The sequence below is a fragment of the Pogona vitticeps genome, chromosome 5 (assembly GCF_051106095.1).
Source record: "Pogona vitticeps strain Pit_001003342236 chromosome 5, PviZW2.1, whole genome shotgun sequence".
Taxonomy (NCBI): domain Eukaryota; kingdom Metazoa; phylum Chordata; class Lepidosauria; order Squamata; family Agamidae; genus Pogona; species Pogona vitticeps.
Genome location: NC_135787.1, coordinates 16868889 through 16891385, shown reverse-complemented (window position 1 = coordinate 16891385; position 22497 = coordinate 16868889). Strand labels below are relative to the sequence as shown.

General features: G+C 39.9%; 2 protein-coding genes across 6 annotated transcripts in view; both read right to left on the bottom strand.

Moving 5' to 3' along the window:
* The window catches only part of LOC144589588 (uncharacterized), a 500689-nt gene that overhangs the window by 195627 nt on the left and 282565 nt on the right, over positions 1-22497 (bottom strand). The gene's annotated exons all lie outside the window — the stretch shown is intronic.
* Positions 1-22497, bottom strand: part of GRID2 (glutamate ionotropic receptor delta type subunit 2) — a 963252-nt gene that overhangs the window by 728919 nt on the left and 211836 nt on the right. The gene's annotated exons all lie outside the window — the stretch shown is intronic.

Here is a 22497-nt window from a genome sequence, read left to right as displayed (position 1 = left end):
GACAGAGGATGAGATGGCTGGACAGTGTCATTGAAGCGACCAACATGAATTTGACCCAACTCCGGGAGGCAGTGGAAGACAGGAGGGCCTGGGGTGCTCTGGTCCATGGGGTCACGAAGAGTCAGACACGACTAAACGACAACAATATGTGGAATAGCTCCCCTGACTTTAACAAATATTATTGTACCCACACTCTCTCTATATACACAGGTTTCTGTGCCCACATCACTATTAGTTTTTCTAACTCTACACACAATGGCACACAATGGTTTTGTTTAGTCATGTTTCTCCCACTCAGAGACATAGATCCCTGTTAGGGGAATGCAAATCAATCCTAAGATTTAAATCCTTCCCACTTTGCAAAAAAAGAAGGTGAACTCAGGCCAGTAAATAATTGGAAGAGCCCTCTCTTGACACAGAGTTGTAGCTTAGGTCACAAGCATCTCTTTCACCTTGGCACTTTGAAAACTTCTGCAGATATTTCCCCTGAGATTCACCGCCAAAAGGAGCATCAAAAGCAGAAAACACCAGTTTCACTTATTCCAGGCACTGAACAGAAATATTAACTGCTTTATATCAAGCACAGGACAAAATCATAGTGGATGGGGGAAAATATTTTTCTGGGACTCAGTTTTCTGGATGGCATGACCCCTGCTGCCTCAATCTTACAATAAAGATCAAAACACTTAGTACATTGTGTGGGAGGAAAAATTATAGAAATGTATTTCCTTCTGCCTATGTACTTTTTCTATAGATTTCAGGAGATCTGCTAAAGCCAATCTGAAGAAGAGTTTGAGCAGAACAAGCAAAATTTCCAGCCATGATAACAACGACTAGCTTTTTCTGGATCTCAGAAAGGAGGGTCACCACACAATAAATGAGGACATGGTTTAAGAGACAAGAGATTCCTCTGCTTCACCAAGAGGCATGATCTTTCGGTTCCAAAATTCTTTTGCATAGCCAGGAAAGAGAACCAACCTCACACTCTTTCAAGTATTAGCTCAACTGCTCTCCTCCTCCCATACCAACATTGCTTAAGTTGCTTCTGGTTGTACAGTGGTGCCTTGCAAGACAAATTTAATTCGTTCCGCGGTTAATGTTGTCTTGCGAAAAATTCATCTTGAAATCTAATTAATGCGTTCCTATGGGCAAAAAAGAGTCAGAACAAAGTCAAATTTGGTTTACAAAGGGTTTATTAAGTGCTCTTTAAAGCCATACATATTGTGCAGATGATTTCAAAAATTTCAATCAAAAAACTTTAACTTTTTAAACATCATATAAAAACATTTAAAAATCAGCAACCATGAGGCAGGAACAAAAAACAGAAAACATTCTTCTTGCAAAGCATGGCCATGGGGACATTCATCTTGTGAGTCATCAACCCCCCCCGCACTGCCAAAACCATTTGTCTTGTGAGTTTTTTGTCCTGAGAGGCATTTGTCTTGCGAGGCACCACTGTACATGCAATCAAGGAATTGATCAGAAACTGGAAATGGCTGATGGGAAAGGAAGAGAGACCTGGGATAACCTGAGTTTCCATATGTGCATTTTGTGCATAATCAAGACAGTAATCATGTTAATTATCAGGAACACTGACTCAAAGATTTAAAAGTTAGAGTAAGTACGACATCTGTCTGCTGAGTTGGACTTTGGGAGTTCCCCACATGCTTCCTGAGAGAAGAGCCAGCCTGTGTGGCCTTGGGTAAGCTGCACCGTCCCAGGATGCTCCCCAGAAGAAGGTAATGGTAAACTACATCTGAGAACACTCTATCTTAAAAACCCTGAAAAGGGTCATCATAACTCAGAATTGATACGAAGACATGAAATTACTAAATATTCATGAATAGTTCTCATGCACACTTAAACACACAAGCAGAGAGATCATACCGCTATGCCTAAAAATTGATATAAACCATGAGCTTGGATGAGACAGGATCACTGTTATATATTTTGGATGGGGCTCCTGCTAGAAGCTTCAGTGCCACTTCGTACCTACCCAATGATACATTAATTAATTCCTTTTAAACCATACTAAGTTGTTGAGACTTAAAGCAAGAGAGAAATTTCTAGGCTGTGAGATAAAGAATTGCTAAAGAGATACTGTACCCACAAAACTGTTATATAGCAAGAGTGGGATCACTGCAGTAAATCCTGAACTCCTTCCCAAGTGACATCACAACTCTATTAATATTCAGCCTCTAAAGACGCTGCAGCAAAGAATGACTTATAACCACTTTTTATTGCACTAGAGTAGGTAAACAACTGTACAGGGGTGCCTCGCTAGACAGTTACCCTGCATGACAGTTTTTATGCTAGACATTGAATTTTGCGATCCCTATAGTGATTCGCAAAACAGTGATTCCTATGGGGGAGTTTCGCTGGACAATGTTTGGTCCCTGCTTCGTAAACCAATTTTCGCTAGACGATTTTGACAGCTCCCTCCGCGCTCGCAAAGCAGGTGTTTTCAGGATCTAAGCTTCGCAAGACAGCGATTTAAACAGCTGATTGGCGGTTCGCAAAGCGGCTTTCCTATGGCCAATCTTCGCTAGACAATGACGATTCTTCCCCATTGGAACGCATTAAACAGGTTTCAATGCATTCTAATGGGGAAATGCTTTTCGCTAGACAATGATTTTGCTAAACAGCCATTTCAGTGGAATGGATTACCATCGTCTAGCAAGGCACCACTGTACTCTTGTTTACTCCATGTCAATATATTCCTGTGAATTAAATAAACAAACAGATATCCATGGTTGTTGTGGCTTTTTCAGGCTCTTTGGCCGTGTTCTGAAGGTTGTTCTTCCTAATGTTTCGCCAGTCTCTGTGGCCGGCATCTTCAGAGGACAGGAGTCAGAACTCTCTCTGTACTTATTATACTGTACTTTTTAAAACAACCATGAGAGTGATACCACTTATTCAGGTTCTGTAGGGCTACTTGTTTGCAATGACTGTTGCAAAATGCAATTATGAACTTTACTAACATTTCTATTTTAAAAGAGGCAAAATGCAAACACACATATACTACACTATGCTATGCTATGCTAGAGTGATAATTAGTATGTGTGTGTGTGTACACAACATATTATATACAGAGAAAATTATGCACTCTCACACACATAAATATAAATCTTCTATACATCAGAACTGAGGAAATGTAGAAGACGCATGAAGGATCTCACAAAACTGCTTTACTCTCAAAGTCAAGTGAATCCATCTCAAAACATTCTTTTCCCCTAGAAGTGCACAATCCCCTGGGAAAATGAACACACTCATAGTTCCAACAGGTAAATTTTAACTTTAAAAAAATACAAAGAATACATAATACCAGGAGAAAGAATTTGCTTTTCCATTCCCTCAGCACTCATAGGTTGGTATTCTATTATTGAAATCAAGGTAATAAGAGCTTAAATTCTGGTGTGTCATAAAATAACAGTTCCAATGTTATCCACTGCTGATTTCTCTCTTTCCAAATCAAGGCCTTACTTATTACTTTTCATTAAGGATTCCCCACCCACCAGGCTAAACCAATTAGTTCTTTTGGGTTACCAAGGCAACTCGTTTTAGTCTACTAGGTTGGAAAATACTAATATGAAGTAGCCTCACAGAGCATATAAAATTAGGCTGAGGTGTATCTGCTTTAAGTGTCATTAAATGCAGAGATCATTGTGGAACCAATGAAAAGTGAGGCCTTCCCAGCTGTGACTCTGAAACACTCTTCCATAGGTTGCATATTTGGTTCCAGCCTTTCTGATATTCTCCAAGCAGGTTAAGATATTTGTGTCCCAAGGTGCCTTTGGTAGCTAATTCTCAGCTCTGAGTTGCTGCTATAATGCTTTTTTTTTTTCCATGTTGTGGATTTCGTGCATGGATTTTAAAATTTTAATTTGATGGTTGTTTCAGTTTCTTGCAACGGTGGAGTAGAGGAGGAATAGTTGTAAAAAGTGAAGATCAATTTAGTAAATAAGAAATATACAAGTGAAACCTGTAATAAAATAGTGTACAGTGGTGCCTCGCAAGACAATGTTAATTCATTCAGCGAAAAACGTCGTCTTGTGAAAACGTCATCTTGCGAAACGCGGTTCCCCATTGGAATGCATTGAAATCTATTTAAAGTGTTCCAATGGGGAAAAATCATCGTCTTGTGAAAATCGTCCATAGAAAACATCGTCTTGCGAGGTGCCACAGCAATTGCAAAAAACAATCGTCTTGCGGATTAATTGTCCCACAAGGCAACTGTCTTGCGAGGCACCACTGTAGTACCTATTCAGAACTGCAACTAGCATGTCATCCCTACCTTTCAAAATGTTCCATTCTATTCCCTTGCATCCTTCCAACATTGTCAATCATCACTATGTACCCAGTGTGCAAGATTCTGTGTCCACTGAACATGTTCAAGTTTTATTTAAGTTTTACCTCACCCTTTGGTTTTCTTCTAAAGATTAAATGCAAAAGAATTGCAGGGATGGTGTTAGACAGGCAAATGCTGAGAATGAGCTTAGGTTAGCAAGACATGCTAAAAGCAACAATAATATATATATTAGATATGTACATAGCAAAAGACAGAGAAAATAAATAATAGCTTAGCTACTGGATGAGGTGGGAAAATGGTAACAGATGACAAAGAAAAGGCAGAAGTGCTCAATTCTTACTTTATCTCATTTCCCCCCCAAAATAGAAGCTATGGATCTCCTGGCAAATATGAAGTACAAGTGGAGGGGACAGGATTGCAGCTTGATATTGATAAACAAATCCTTAAATAATGCATTATTACTTTGAACCATTCAAATCTCCAGGGCCAGATGAACTGCACCCAAAAGTACTGAAGGAACTGGATAAAGATCTCTTAGAACCACAGTCTATTATTTATATTTGAAAATGTGGTGGATCGGTGAGGTGCCATATGATTGGAGGGGGGCTACTGTTGTCTCTAACTTTAAATAGGGCAAAAAGGAGGAACATGGGAACTACAGAACAGTCAACCTGACATTCCCAGGGAAAATTCTAGAGCAGATTATAAACTGGTCACTTTGCACACACCTTGAAAACAATGCAATAATAAGCAGAATTCAACACACGTTTGTCAAGAACAAATCCTGTCTGACAATTCCTATTTCATTTTTTGATTGGGTAACCTCCCTGGTAGATACTGGGGATGCTATAGAGTATAGACACAATATATTTTGATTTTAGCAAAGCTTCTGACAAAGTGTGCCGGATGTCCTGATTAGCAAGCTTACTAAGTGTGGACTGGACGGAACAAATGTCAGGTTGGTGACAGAATCCTACCCAGAGAGTGCTTTTCAAGGGCTCCTTCTCAAACTTTGAGGAGATAAAAGGGGGTTAATGCAAAGCTCAGCCTTGGACCTAGTGCTCATCATTTTTATTAATAGCTAATATCCTGGAAGACAGAAACAAAATTCAAAAAACTCTTGATAGGCTCGAGCAATGAGCTAAAAACAACAGAACGCAAAGTTCTACACCAGCGAGTGGAGTGGTGGAAACCAAACACAAAGTTACAAGATGGGGGATAACTGGCTCAGTAATACTACATGTGAGAAGGGTGTTAGAATTAGTGTAACCAAAAGCTGAATAGAAGCCAACAGTATGATGTGGCTGCAACAAAAGGCAAATGCTACTTTAGGCTGCATTAACAGAAGTATATTTTTTGAATCTATTTGGCACTGGTTTGGCCTCATCTTAAGTACCACGTCCAGTTCTAGATGCCACACTTTAAGAAAGATGGAAACAAACTTGGAACAAATTCAGAGGAAGGCAACAAGGATGATCAGGGGACTGGAAACCAAGCCCTATGAGGAAAGACTGAAAGAACTGGGCATGTTTAGTCTTGAGAAAGTAAGACTGAGGGGAAATATAGTAGCATTTTTCAAAGATTTGAAAAGTATTCATGCAGAGGAGGGGCAGAATCTGTTCTCGATCATCCTAGAGTGCAGGATGAGTAATAATTGCATTAAGGTACAGGAAGCCAGATTTTGGATGAATATCAGGAAAAACTTCCTGGGGAAAAAAAGTACACCAATGGAAACAATTACCTCAGGAGGTGGTGAGTCCTCCTATGCCAGAGACATTTCACAGAAAATAAGACAGCCATCTGTCGGATATACTTTGATTTGGGTTCCTGAATTGAGCAGGGGGTTGGACTCAATGGCCTTATAAGCACTTTCCAACTCAACTACTCTGTGATTCTGTGATTCTATTATACTTCTTACAAACTCCACCCTCTCTGCCCATTTTACGGATATATTTCTCTTCCGCATCTATTATGTAATTTGGATACATAAAAGCTCAAATTTGTAGAATTAATTCTTTACAGTATAGGACAAATGAAATAGAAGTGATTTTCTTGGAGGAGGACTGTGTTATTTCCAGCATTTAGGTTACGAACACTTAACACTCTTTTGGGTTTAATGGCACCTACTACTGTTCATTTATTTGGCTCAGAAAGGGATGGAACATTCCCTGGCTTATTGGCTTAAACATAGTTGCCATACCACATTTGCCTCAGCAAGCTGCCAGGCAGTGAACAATATCTGCTGAGCAGCTTCTAAAGTAAGAAGGCAATTTGGGTAGCTCATCCAGAGTCCAAGGCATCCAGTTTAAAAAGGAATCAAGCTCTCTTTACTTTCAATATTACTTTATTCAAAGCCTAGTGAAATTCCGTTTCTTTATTTAGCTGACCGCTGATAGTTAATGAGAACTAACTGCATATAAAGCAATTCAAAATAGGTATGAATTTTAGTTTGCTGGCTAACTCTATACTGAAAGCTTGGATTTGCAAAGACTTCACATGGCCCCAGCAGATAGTCTTCTACTGGAAAACAGCAGAAAAGTATTTAGCAGCAACAAAATGGTTTTGAATCTCCCGTCTTTCTCTGAAAAATAAGACAGGGTCTTATATTAAATTTTTGCTCCAAAAATGCAATAGGGCTTATTTTCAGGGGATGTTTTATTTCTTTCCTGTACAACTATCTACATTTATTCAAATACAGTCATGCCATCTTCTTCCGGTTGCTGCACAAGGGTGGAGGGTGGAGTTTCATTTAACTGGGGCTTATTTTGGGGGTAGGGCTTATATGACGAGCATCCTGAAAAATCATACTAGGGCTTATTTTCAGGTTAGGTCTTATTTTCGGGGAAACAGGGTATTTAGTTAAGCTGTTGCATCTAATATCCAGTAAGGTAGTGAGGGGAAAATGCTGTACCCCACATTTCAAATCTGCAAAAAGAAGGGTAGGGTAAGCAAAATGTGGCCATATAAATTGGTTCAGGCAGAGCCAGAGGTTGGGACTTCGATTCTGCACTGTTCCTCCTAAAGAAGGAGCCAGCCTGTATAGCCATGGGCAAGTTGCACAGTCCCAAGATATCCCTACAAGAAGAGAAGAGTAGGCCACCTTTATGCATTCTCTACCAAGAAAACTCTGAAATGAGTTGAAATAAGTCAGAGTCAGCTTTATAGCACACAATTATTTAAGCTGGTTAGGTAACTCAGTGGTTTAAGTATGTGGCTGTGGAGCGAGAGGTTGGGAGTTCAATCCCCCACTGTTTCTCCTGAGAGAAAAGCCAGCCTGTATATCCATGGACAAGCTGCACAGTCCCACGGTGCTCCCAGAAGAAGGGAATAGTAAACTGCTCCTGTTCTCTATCTTGAAAACCCTGAAAAGGGTCAGCACAAGTCAGATTTGATTTGGTGGCACATGATGATGATGATGATGATGACGACGATGACGACAATGACAATGATCTTATAAATGGCTATATATACTATAGTAAACCATAAAGATGGTATCAGATCCCTTATAGATGGCCTCATCCTTCACTTTGCAAGTACTAGCAATTGCAGTGGTGGCCACAGTACTAACAAATAAACAAATTAAACGGACTTATTTAGCTAGCAAGCATGATTGCTGGCACCCACCACTTAATTTCCCCCACACAGTTTTTCTTAACTGTGTCCCAGAGGCACTGTGTGAATTTTGAGTGGCATACACCAGGCACAGCTACCCAACCACCAGTGCTGAGGGGAGGAAAATGTATATCTCCCCAGTCCATACCAACCTTTTGCTATTTCCCTGTTGTGTTGAAAAGGAACGTTTCGCCAGTCTCTGTGGCCGGCATCTTCAGAGGACAGGAGCCTGAGCACAGACAGAGTTCTGACTCCTCTGAAAATGCCAGCCACAGAGACTGGCAAAACATTAGGAAGAACAACCTTCAGAACACAGCCAAAGAGCCCGAAAAACCCACAACAACCATCAGATCCCAACCATGAAAAGAATACATTCTTACAAACTCGAGAATACATTCTTACAAACTCTTTGTGGTTATAACCCTGAGCTAGATTTCTTCTTGTTTATGCTAGCCACTGAAATGCATATTGGGATATAGTAAAGAGATAAACAAAGACAAAGGGATGTGGTAGCACTGCAGGTTAAACCACAGAAGCCTCTGTGCTGCAAGTCAGAAGACCAGCAGTCGTAAGATCGAATCCACGCGATGGAGTAAGCTCCCGTTGCTTGTCCCACTTCCTGCTAACCTAGCAGTTTGAAAGCATGCAAATGCACGTAGATAAATAGGTGCCACCATGGTGGGAAAGTAATGGCATTCCGTGTCTAGTTGCGCTGGCCACGTGACTATAGACACTGTCTACAGACAAACGCTAGCTCTATGCCTGGAAACGGGGATGAGCACCGCATCCTAGAGTCAGACACGTCTAGACTAAATGTCAAGGGGAACCTTTACATTTACCTAAAGAGATAAACAGTTATGCACCTGCCACACATAGTTACATTTCTGAAAGTGTACTGTAATAAAAGGATAACAACACACATTTGTAAAACTCCATGGTCTTATTTCACAAATAGCTCTGGCAATATAAACTCTTTTATTATCTTACCTGAGGCCACTTAGTTGCAACCTAATGTATCACAGCTTGTCATGAGGCCCTTGATAGCATCCTATCTGCAGTGAAGGTCCGGAAGCCTATCTAAAGAATGTCTTATTGACCTAAAGATCATCTGGTGGGAAGTATAGGTTGTTTTGTTGCTTGAAATATGAGTACTACTTCTCCTTCGTGACATAGACAAGGCCGCTCAATAAATCCTTAGAAATGTGTTTGCAGTCCTCAGATTGCTGAGGGTCAAAGAATCATATACTGAGACAGAAATGAGAAGGCACAATTCAAGGTCTCCAATGGCATGAAGTCATAAAAGAGTGGGAAAAGGTTGGTTACAACAAGACTTATTCAAAAGAAAGCAGAATTGACAACTGTTTATATCAAGTAAAATGTGACTCAAGTCATAATAGTTGAATACTTATTTTCAATGTGGTGACTTTTTCAGCAGTGAATTAAAGCATCTAAAAACTCAGCCAATGCCAAGTTATTGATCTAGTCACATCATTAAAAATTTCAGCCTCTAATCAATGGTGAAGAGATTGTGAGTAGGCTGTGAAATAATTTCTTCCCATCATTCTCACAATCTCTCCCTTCTCCATCTCTCTCTTTGACAGTGCTAATCATGGTTGGGTAGGCTTAATATCTGTTCCATCCGCACCACAAGCACAGCCTCAAGAATATCGAACACCTTGTGTGGATAGGGCCATCCCCTCTAATTTTACATTGGGGCCACAGCCACACATGCCCCTATTGTGACTTAGAATTCTCATCACATGAGATTCTAAATGGCACAGAGAATCTACACAAGGGCAGCAAGCACCCAGTTTCCAACCTTCAGCCTCAATGCATGGCCAAGGCAACCAGGAGCCTGAATATGTCAAGCTCAGCCTCCCTCAGGTTCCCGTTCTTCAACCACTTTGTGTTGATTCAGATTTACATTGGATTGTAAGTCCCTTTTCCTTTCTTCATAAAAATGCATACGTATTTCTGTGGATGGGTTCCATAATGCACACATATTTGTATGCATTTCAGCATTCAGTCACCCACTGACAAAAGAGTATTTTCTAGGAATTGAACTTTTGTAAGGAAAATAATTTCCAGTCCCATAATTTGACCTTGATCTTTTTGCTAAATTATGGGATTGGGTGCTGTCAAATGGCAGTGGGTAGAGCAATCATCTTACTATATACCATTCTGCACCATTTCTTCACTCCTCTGAAGGATGCAGTGTATGGAGGCAACTTCCATAGAGACTCATTTCCCCATGCATTCTTTGTGACTCATAAAAGAGTGCAAGAAAGTGTCAGGGACCACTATGGAGGTAAAACACTGTTCTATGTCCTACTGTTGATGGCTCCCAGTCCCATCATTTGGACTGGAAGACTTCCTGACTAATTACAAGACTGGGAGTTTTTTCTCTCCCCCCCCCCAAAAGCTCCATCCTAGTGTTTTTCACATTTCCCCAGATGTATATATTTTTCTACTGTATTTTTGATGTTGCAAGACAGATTCAGAGGCCAATACAGACGATTCAGATTTCACTCTCAGAGGAAACAAGGGGCCCCCTAATCTCTTGCTTTTCCCCTTTTCTTGTTCCCCCTCTGTTTCTTTGCACTGGCTATTGCAATGTTAGTGACATGATTTTGGAAAATCATTTTCCCATATTATATAAAAATATAATATGGGAATTACCCAGAATGATTTCCTTCCCCTATCCATCTCTTTCTCTTGCTGTCTCTCACACACAATTCTCAGAAACAAGAGATTTGACTCTTCTTAAAAAGGTCATTATCAATGTGTAAAACTAGCCAGATTGCAAGCAAATTATACATTTTGCCTCTTTAAGCGCTATGTTCCCTGCCTGTATGTAACTGAACAGTATGCTACTATGAGAGAGTTTAATGGGCTGCTTTGTGCACTGTGATAATTACCCTTTAGTTGGTGATTAATGAAGATTTAAGTCTTGCCAAGACAGGCAAGGGCAAGGTAAAGTGAGTCCCCTACAGTAACTTTGCCTTCCACAGAGATAGCATGTGGCTGACCTCATGTCATCACACAAAATGTTCCTGTCTGCAGATCGTTTGACATATGCTTAAAGGAGGTGCTGGAAAGGTCAGCTCACAGAAGGTGCTAAGTTTTGATTTAGATAAACATATTTCCTTTTTTTTTTTAAACTATGGGATGCGGGTTTTTGTTTTGTTTTTTCATTGCACAAGCTTGGTACATCCTAGTAGAAGTTTATCGGAATGAAGAGCAATGGGGCAAGGAATTCAGATCTTCACTGTGGCCCCCAGGAAACAGGCTGGCTAAGATCACCTGGAGCATAGGTGGTTGACACGACGACATGCCCTGTCACCTGGGCAAGCTGCACAGCCCCCACAGAGGGACCAGTGATCCACTTCTGAGAACTTTGCACCTAGAAAATCCTGAAAGGATCTTCTTAAATCAGATACTGATTTGAAGGGAAATTGTTAGCTATTAATTCTGATGTTGTGCCTACATCTGTGTACATGTCTGAAAGAGTAATGGGAATATGTATCCTCTCCACTCAGAAGTCACTGAGACCTGCACACTTTGCATCTCTAATGTGGTTCTCACATATTCTGGAGGTCTGATGTGGCAGGGCCCGAAGTCACATGAGTGAAACACTCTGAAAAGATCTGCTCCAGAATTTATATTACCTATATCATCATCATCATCATCATCATCATCATCATCATCATCATCATCATCATCATCATCATTATTATTATTATTATTATTATTATTATTATTATTATTATTATTATTATTATTATTATTATTATTATTATTATTATTATTATTATTATTATTATCCTCAAACCTGTTATCTGGTGAGTTCTCAATTCCTACTAAATCAAATAACAGTGTTCTTGGAGAATAAGGCCCTCAATAGTTACTAGCCCAATGGGTATAACCAGAGGCAGGGTGAGGAAGTACCTTGTAGTTCACTTGCTAGAATATGAGTGGGAGGGTGGTATTGTGCTAATGGCTTGCTGGTGAGCTTCCTGCAGGGATAAGGCCGATCTCTATGACAACAGAATGCTACACTGAATAGACATTTGCTATCATCCAGACTGGCTCTTAAATAAAATATTTTTTACATTTTGATCTTATTTAATTCATTGATATCCCACCTTTCCCCCAAAACTGGAACTCAAGGAAGCTCACAATGAGTAATTAAATTATTAAATTAAATTATAACTTTACAGATCAATTCGTAAATTCTTATGTGGCCTATCATGTTTTATACCTCTAATATACATACTGGAATTTATCTATTCATTGGCTGGCACACTTTCAAACATTGTGAGGCAGCTGTCAACCTTAAAAAGTTATCACAATTCATTTGGAAAGACATGTTTTGAGGAAAAAGCATTTAGAAGCGCATATTTTGAGAGAAAATACATTTCAAATCTATATTTAAATTGCAAATTGTATGCAGTTTTATAAAATAAGTTATTACATATTAATATAGAAATGGCACAGAATGAATTTAATTGACACACAAGAAAATGACACACTTTAGAAATAGACTGAATCATCCACCCCTGTTTTTTCACACAAAGGCTTGTATAACAGGGGAAGAAAAAAGGTGTTACAATTGTCATGTGTTGCTGTTGTGTGCCATCAAACTGTTTATGAGTAGGCAGAGGATTTCTATGACATGTCATATTTTTTCTGCAATCTGGTCTTACGAGTGAGAAAGACCAGATTACTCGTAAACATGTTTGAACTTGCTTATGGATTCAAATGTAGGTTGCAGAGAAAATGTGACATGTCATAGAAATCCTCCCTCTACTTACGAGTTATGGCAAATTTATGAATTTATGAACCCCAAAGGTCTGATCATTAGTAGCCATGCTCAGGTTTTGCAAACCAAAGCCCACTGATTTATTTTTTGAGTCAGTCCATCCCATGTAAAATCTTCTTCAATTCCTACTGTTTTCAATTTTCTCTAATATCTTTGTATTTTTCAATGAGCCTTGTTTCTTCACGATATATCCAAAGTACAACAGTTCCTGTTTAGCCATTTTAGTTTTTAGTAAGAATTGATCTAGAACCCAGTTATTTGTCTTTTTGGTTGTCCGCTCCATGTCCTTCAACACCAGATTATAAATGAAGCAATTTGTTTCCTGTGTAGCTGGAACTTTATTACAAATCCTTTAAACTGTCCAGAAATATATTCTTTCTGTCTTGAAAGTTGGATAACGATACAAGTTGATTAGCTCTCCACAAACATTACAGTATTTCTTGAAAGCACTGGTCTTTAAAGTGTTATATTTTGATTAATGTAGTCATACTAATGACTGATTTGGTTTAACATGATTGGTGTTTTTATATTTAGCTTAATGTGATAATAATCATCATGGATTGTTTCAGAGGGCCAAATAATTGCCCAGGCTGACTGACATTGAGTTCACCATTTAAAACTGCAATAGCATAGGTTTTCTTAAAAATGAAGAAAGGTTATGCTCCTTAGATATAATTTGTCATTTAATGGTGCACTAACATGTGTTCCGAATCTATCCATATTAACTGTTCTCTTTTGCTTAGATAAGTCCTTCATAAATGGATATTTTAGAAAATAGTTAGCAAGGTGGTGTATGAAAAACAAATCAGGGAGTATAGGGGAAATGCAATTAATTTCAGCACCTAAGGAAATGACCTTCATAATTCACTTTAGCTTTCATCTCTAAAGATTTATGGCTTATTGTTCTCTTATTCAGAGAATTAAGCCACATTGTGCTGCTGTTGTCTGAATTCCAGATCTTGTGACACTAATAACACTAGAATTACAAAAAAAGCTGATTTTAATAGTACTGCCTGTGATTCTGCTACACCATAGTGCAAGACATATCTTGAAGTCAGAAAGACCACAAATGGCCTTTCAAAATTTCCCATTGTTTTGAGAACAGATAAATTCTGTGCACAATTTCACCACATTTCTCCAGACAAAGTTTTCAAAGGCGGAGCTCAAGTAGCCCACTAAAGACTCTCTTGTTTTTTTTCCCCGAAGGATTTTCACACTGGCACTGTAACTTTGTGGGCAGCCTGACTACCATTATGCCTTCTCCATAATGCTCTCCACCCACTGTCATTCCAGTGCATTGTGATTTGGGGGAGAAGGGGAAACAGCCACCAATAAGTGGTGGATAAAGTTAGGAACAATCTCTGCAAAAATTACCTTCTGTTTCTAGTAAGAAAAAAAATCTCAAAATATTTCTTAGAAATTTTCAATTAATAAATTGTGTCTCAGTACTTGACATTGTTCAGGATTTAGCATCTTCCCTAAGTGATCCAACTGTAGCATGTTCGAGGCGGGTGCTGCAGATATATTTGTCTCTACTGCGGGTCTATATCAGTTTGTTGTCTGTATGCCCTTGTAAGCAAGTATGAGGAAGGGCAGTGTTGTGTCCAGCTGCAGAAAAAAAAAGGTGAATGTTGTGCTACACTACAATTGGTTATCCATTTTTCAAATCAGTTTTATGTTCCTATTAAAAAGACTTCACTTTTCTATTCATTTATTTAAAATATTGTTACCCCTACTTTCTCCTTAAAAACGACCAAGGTGGCTTACATCATTAAAAGACAATATTTAAAAGCTAATTATGATACTAAAAGAATCAAACAAATAACGTACAAAAATGGTTCAAAAACAACAACAACAACCCAACAAGAGCAAAAACAGATTCAAAGCAACAAGGCACAACATTCCATTTAAAAACCCCATCCAGACACTAAAGGAAAAGGTCTTAAGAGAATGGGCTAAAGAGAAGAGAAGAGAAAGGTCTTAATCTTCCTGTGGAAGGACAGCAAAAATTGGACCAGCCTGGCCTCCTGTGGGAGGGAGTTCCAGAGTCTGTGTTCAGTATAATTCCTACCCACCCAGCCAGTCTTTTTTGTTACATTTTGAACTTACCATACCAATGCAAGTTGGCCAACAGAGCTACATTTCCCCTGTTTCCGTTAATATCTCTTCATTATTCTGCAGCTTCCCTGGCTGTCCACACTTCCTGATCTAATAAAGCCCTATGGTGAGGTTACCTTATAATGTCTTCCCTTGGGGTTTAATTGAAATGTAGGAAGCTTGTAAGGGGAGGCTGCAAGTTGCCAGAGATGACTGTACAGTGAGATTCAAGGCATGCATATACACTGCTCAACCACCTTGTAAGTTAGACAACCACAAGACCCCCAAACCGAACCTCCTGAACCTTATGAGCTGCAATGAAGTATATTCAACACTTGGCTTATACCTAGAGAGTACCAGAGACTGCTTTCTTGCTTGTTTCCCCCAGATTACATCACCCACTGTGACTACAGACAAAATGTAATCTACAGAAAAAGATCTACCACAAACTGCAAGGTGATTAAACTGAGAAATCATAGGAAACTGGAGTATTTGCTAGACGCTTAGCATCTGGAAAGATAAAGAGCATATTATTATTTTGTGTCTGCAGTTGTGTAAAGTTTTATGAGCATCAGCATCTGACTGACATGAATTTGAAAGGTCTCAATTTCTGTATTTCACCATTTGAATAACAAACACTGCAGTCACTCACATGATACTACACCACATTTACCAGAGTAAAATTATCTAGGCAGGATGGTGAAATCTTATTATTATAAAACTGAAGGTGACCTAGATGGGTTTTTTTTAATGCGCAAGAATTCAAATAACTATAATGTGCAGCTCCTTGTGCACAATATCCAGCAAAGCACTATGGTCATTACAAAGAAAAATACATCATTCTGTTCTAAGATTGGCAATAAGGCCACCTTCCATCAGTTTTAACTCAAGTCAATTTCAAAAGCTAATAACCTGCTTCATGGTTCACCTGACAGATTGATCCCACTGTAGTGATGTGTATGGGGTGCCAGTCACTCAGTGCCCATATCTGGGGATTTCCACAATATCAGCTACTCACCAAGCAGTGCTGGAAGCACATACTTGGCCACAGCGTCAGTCTACCAAAAATCTTAGACAGACCTGAATATGAACTGTCTTGTGGTACCTACCATCAGGGCACATGAGAGAGAAGGAGAAACATTAGTATGTAAACAAGGTATGGAGTATTGGAACTTCATGTGGCCCTCAATTGCTCCTTGTAAGCTAAATTAAGTGGACACCATGCTTTTCTGGAAAGTGCAGTTCCCTGTCTTCTTCAGCTAACATCAAAAAGAAAAGAGTGATCATGGTAGGGTGATCACATGGACAACAATCTGCCCATGAATGCCCTTCCCAATATTGTAGCATGTTCCATGGTCAATAGTGAAGTACACAGAAACCTTAATTCACCAGCCAATTTGCTTTCTGAATGGGTCCAACTGCACGCAGTCGCATTTCTGTCATTTTCCACAAGCATGCCATGTTCCAACCAGAAATAGATTTTTATCATGATCTAATACACAGTTAAGTACAGTGGTGCCTCGCAAGACCAATGCCTCGCAGGACAAAAAACTCACAAGACAAATGGTTTTGGCAATGGGGTTGATGACTCGCAAGACGAATGTTCCTGTGGCCATGCTTCGCAAGACGAAAGTTTTCCATTTTTTGTTCCTGCCTCATGTTTGCTGATTTTTTAATGTTTTTCTATGATGTTTAAAAAGTTAAAGTTTTTTGGCTGAAATTTTTGAAATCATCTGCACAATATGTATGGCTTTAAAGAGCACTTAATAAACCTTTTGTAAACTAAATTTGACTTTGTTCTGACTTTTTTGCCCATAGGAACACATTAATTAGATTTCAATGCATTCCTCTGGGAAAACACATTTCACAAGACAAATTTATCACACGACAACATTAACCGTGGAACGAATTAAATTCATCTTGTGAGGCACCACTGTATCTTAAGCCCACTAATTGCACTGGCCTTAAACAAGCTGTATAATTCTAGGCTGCTATATTTCCTTGAAACAGTCAGGGAAATGAAGACTCTTAGGTCTTACAGCATTAGAGGTTTGGGCATCAGCAATTTGTATGCATTTCTTTCTTTTTCTGTCATTCCGTTCCTCAGAGCTTTACACTTTAACATTCTGTTCAACCAAGCAGATTCTGCCCTCTGTCCCCAAATATGAATCTATCAGTTTACATCAGAACCATTTTATTATGGAATAAGAGAGTGTATCTGAAAATGAAATTGAAAGGCAGTGGAGAACTGCAACACCATAAAGGTTTAATCTCAGCCTCAACATGCACCACTTAATAAACAGCTGCACTCCAGAATCCAAGCCCTCAATGAATCTGGCAGAGTTTTAGCAGTCCATGAAGTATGTGGGTTTTAAACTAGTTTCTGTGGGAAGCAGAGGGAAAAAAAAAGAAATGACAAACTCATCATGCTGCTTCAAGACCCAAGAAAAGAAGCCATATCCACCAGGTTGTAATTTCTGATCATAACACTCCCCTGAATGAAATTCTCCTTATGACCTTCACATATTCCACTGGCTACTTTGCAGCTGAAGTCCTAAGTTAGACAATCCTGCTCCATACAGCTCACTAAGTGCCTGAAAGCATATTTCACAATGGCTCACGGCTATATGTCCTTCCCTAGCCATGGCCAGCTTGAAAAGCAAGGCAGAGGACTATCGGTAAAACATTACAGAGGATTCAGTTAATATCTGTAACCACTTGACTGATTATTTTCTTAGGTTTTTTTCTTCAGCAGCAATTCCATGCTCAAAGTATAACGCAGCCAGCATCACCATTCTTCACATTTTTTCCAAGCACAGTATAACATAAATATTAAAATTTGTAATTATTTATAGAAAGATGGGATACAGAATGAGTACTGAGAGTGCTCTGTCACTGGTTTTGGCATATTGTGTTATTACAAAATGCTTTGGTTAAATGGACTGCATCCAAAACGCATGCGACTTTACCCAACTGCAATTACACTGTAAATTTCCAGATTAATTCAAACAAAGTGTAGCTAAAGGGCATGGGCCAGACAATAGGTGTAGCCCAGCTTAAGGGTTAACTATAGTGCAGCATGCAATCGTGCAAAAAGTCCTTTGTCTCTGAAGAGATGGAACACCGTTAGCTCAAAGACAGTAGAGAAGTGGTCCCCAGCCTTGGGCCTCCAGATGTTCTTGGATGTCAAATCCCAGAAATCCTGGCCAGCGGAGGTGGTTGTGAAGGCTTCTGGGAGTTGTAGTCCAAGAACATCTGGAGGCCCAAGGCTGGGGACCACTGCAGTAGAGGACAGATCCCTGATATCCTGAGGCAGATGTCAAGCTGGATAAATGCATTGGCAAAGCAGCTACCGTGTTCTCAAGACTCACAAAGAGAGTATGGCTCAATAAGAAGCTGATGGCATACACCAAGATCCAGGTCTACAGAGCCTGTGTCCTAAGCACACTCCTGTACTGCAGTGAGTCCTGGACTCTTTGTGCACAGCAGGAGAGGAAACTGAACACATTCCATATGCATTTTGTCTGGTGGATTTTTGGTATCACCTGGCAGGGCAACGTTCCAAATAGAGTAGTCCTAGATTGAGCTGGAATTTTTAGCATGTATACATTACTGAAACAGTGACATCTACATTGGCTTGGTCAAGTCATGAGAATGGCTGATGGTCGGATTCCAAAAGATCTCCTGCATGGAGAATTAGTGCAGGGAAATCACCCCAGAGGGAGACCACAGCTTCGATGCAAGGATATCTGCAAGCAGGATCTGAAGGCCTTGGGAATGGACTTCAACAGATGGAAAACGTTGACATCTGAGCATTCAGCCTGGAGGCAGGCGGTGCATCATGGCCTCTCCCAATTTGAAGAGACCCTTGTTCAGCAGGCTGAAGTAAAGAGGCAGTCACGAAAGCAGCAAAATTAGGGAGCTGGATAGGGGACAGATTGTATTTATCTTCAGCGTGGGAGGGACTGTCACTCTCGAATTGGCCTTCTCAGCCACACTAGATGCTACCGTACTCCAAGTCCTCCATACAGAGCACGTTACCATAGTCTCTCAGGATTGAAGGATGCCTAATCTCTCCCTGTACCTCCCAACCCAGCTGGAAGCCTCATTCTCTTGTGGTGGTCACTAAGATGTTCTCATAGAAAACATTCCACCTTACTATTCTCCAAGGTGGGTAACAATCTGCCCATAGCTGCATGCAATGTTGCAGCATATCTCACAATATAACCCACCCTCATTTTCATAAGGTACTGTTTCCATTTAAAGAAGGACACATAGACAGCACACAGCTTTTTTTAATACTAGCCTGAAAGCCTCCTGGAAGTGAAGGACTTGTCCGTTGCCTTGACTTAAAGGGATACTGCTGCCAATGCTGCTGGTTTGCTACCAAACTGCAGTGGTACAAAAGTGACGAGATGAATTTCCACCACCACCCCAGTGTATTCTTTGGGGAAATTGGGCATGGAGCCTGCAGACACTGTTGAACCTAGTCTACTTATTTTCCTCATCACTCTAAAAAGTGGAATCACACTCTGTGTTAGCTCAAAACTGCCATGGAAACTTGTTTTTACAGGAGTAGTACCCTACTACCCAGCCCTTTTTCAGTGTCTACTGCTCACAGGAAGACCACAGTGCTCTTGCCATGCCAGACATGAATGCAGTCTCCAAGGAATAAAGCCCTGTAACGTGTCTGTCTCAAAGGATATTAGACTGACATCACCCAGGTACATTGAAGCATGCTGAGAATTCCCTGAACCCTTCTCCAAAACAAACCTGGAACGTATTCTGAATATAAGATATTCAATTAGGCAATTATTTGTTTGGCTAATTCTTTAAGAGTGAACAACAAGACATTTAAAAGTCAACAACATACTGTGGAGAACTCTCAGACTGAAAATTTACTGTCGATGCACATCCTTGAAAGACTGGAGAAGGAAAATGAGACAAGTCCACTTTATGAGATCAAAGTTTCAAGCTGACAGAGCTGCAACTTTGAAGGATTTGAAAGCCAGGGAGGTTGACAGAGGCTGCCAGAGAAGATGCTCCTTTGCTGAGCCCACTGAATGGAACAAATAGGTATCTAGGTGTAACAATGCCTCGGGCAGTGCTAATCCTTGCAGAGTTGTTCCATGACCAATGAATGCTGTGATGCAGAGAACAAGGAGGACAATGTTGTATGACACCATTGATTCTGGAGGAAAAAGTTTCCACTATTGGAGAAACAACCAGCAACTGTACTGTGAAAGTACAGGATCTATCAGAGTGGCCTAAGACAAATGTCAATTGTCCTCTAACATTTGCAGGCATGAGAAGAAGAAAAATACTCCCATCCAGTTTAGAGACCAAGTGCATAATTCGAGCATTCATCTGGACCTGGCTCTCTCTCGGGAGGCCAGACTGCAGTCATGTCCAGATCAGCCTTCAACCAGCTTAGGCTAATTTCCCAAATTCAGCACTACCTAGAAGAGGATTCCCTCGGGACTTTAGTGCAGGCTCTGGTCATCTCCCGGATCGACTGCTGCAATGCCCTCTACGTGGGGCTTCCCTTGAACCTGAACCAGAGACTTCAATGGGTCCAGAATGTGGCAGTCAGACTGGTGGTTGGTGCAAGTAAATTTGACCACATCACTCCAGTTCTGGGTCGCCTCTACCAGAAAGATGGTTTCTTCGGTAATAGAGAACACTGAAGTAAAAACAAGAAGTCATGGCTCCTATAAATGACTAAAATATTGCTGTATATTTGGGTATAAGCCCCAGTCAATGAAATTAAATCTACTTTTGCATAAGCAAACATAGGATTTGGTTGTGAGCGGTTTACAATACTTCTATCAAGACAAAACCTTCCCTCTTGCAGCCCAAAAAAAAAGTGTCTTCCAAAAGACCTCCGCAGAAATGTTTGCCTTTTTCAAACCTTTGTTAACTGCAAAACTTTGCCATGATGTTTTATGCTAAAGGGAATTCTTTTAATTAAAAAAAAGAATTGAATTTTATATGTCAGCACTCTATAATGCATGTGCCAGTCTCCTGAGGCCACGTCTAGATTTCCTTACGAGCTATCTCTTCCCTAGTTCATGGGAAGAAAAAACTAGTCACTTTTGTAAGTGCAGTTTCATAAATCAAATAAAGAGAATCTGCAAGGTATCCTGAGATCTGTATGGAAGAGGCCTCGGGGTACCATAATAATTTACACAAGCAGATTGAAAAGGATGACCACTTCCTCGAGTAGCAAGGCAGCAATCTGTAAAATGAGATTACTCGTACCTACAAAACCTCATACAGAGTGTCAAAGGACCAGGCCTATGATTCTTATTTCTGGCATCAAAATACAACATGTGGAAGAAACCATCAAGAATATCTCATTTGCAGATCCCACTGAAATTAATTAGAACTGCACAGAATCCCAGCAGTGTAGTACTTTTCCATTTTTCATGGAAACCTAGGCATTTAAGATTTTATTTCTGTTGTTTCAGAAGCTGGGCCCATACAGTTAGTATAACTTCCACAGCAAGCAGCAGTTTACTATCTATTTAGAAGTAACAGCAATGTATTCTACTGCTACCTATCTGCAGTATTTCTAAATTTCTTCCACCTGACATCAAAGACGAAATAGTTTATAGAATATACAACTGGACATTCTTCAAAAGTAGTGGAGGAGAGAAGAAGCTGTATTCACCTGCTTTAGCATATGCCATCTATGTTGGTTGTGACCTACCTGGTCATATTCATCAGTTGCATGAAGTGGCTACATGCACCTAATCAGCCCAAGGGCCATCATGCGATCTAGTGAGAAACTAGTATCTCCAAAGCTTTACCCCAGTCTTGTCTTTGTCCAGACCCTCAAAGCTATATAGCTTGACACATGTCCATAATACCGGGCCAGCTCACACAGATCCCACCTACTTTTTGGAGCAGTGCTCCATGAAGAACGGTCATCATTCCAACTAAGTGTTGACTCAGATAATCAATTTACTTTTTGGCCAAGTTATCATGCACTGATTGCGCTTAGTGAAGCTATGCACATGTGCAATCTTAGCACCAATCCAAAACATAACAACTGGGTCATTTCAAGGTGACCTGTTCCCATGTGGGTATCCATAAAACAGTCAAGTACATCTCCAATGGCTTATTTAAAGCGGCCCTAGAAACTATTTTGAACATGGTACTTTGAACACACTGCTGGAAATAAGTGCTCTGCCACTTGCATTTTATGCATGGTGGAACCCCCATATATATTGTTTACAAACTGGTAGGCAGGCCCTGTAATGATTGTCAGGGAGTGCATGAAATTAATGTTTCAGGAGGAACTCTGAAGCAGAATTTTTGAAAGAAAAAAAGAAAAGAAAAGAAAAATACCCATCAAAAGATATTGTGGCTTAAGTAGAGTTAGAGTAAAAATATTTAGGTTATTTTTGTCAGATGATAGTATCAACCACCTTCCTTAAAGACCTCAAACGTTTCTTATCAGTAAATATTTTTATAAGTGTGATCTTAATATTATAACAGGCGCTTTCCCACCTACAAGCGATGTTAGTTCTGATTTCACCCCATCATTCATTAAGCTTCCTTTACAGCTTATTGAATTTCAGTTCTCAATTCTGACACATCTGAAGAAAATTGCAGACAATCTGGCAACCAGTCACACCTCCAGTAGTTTCTT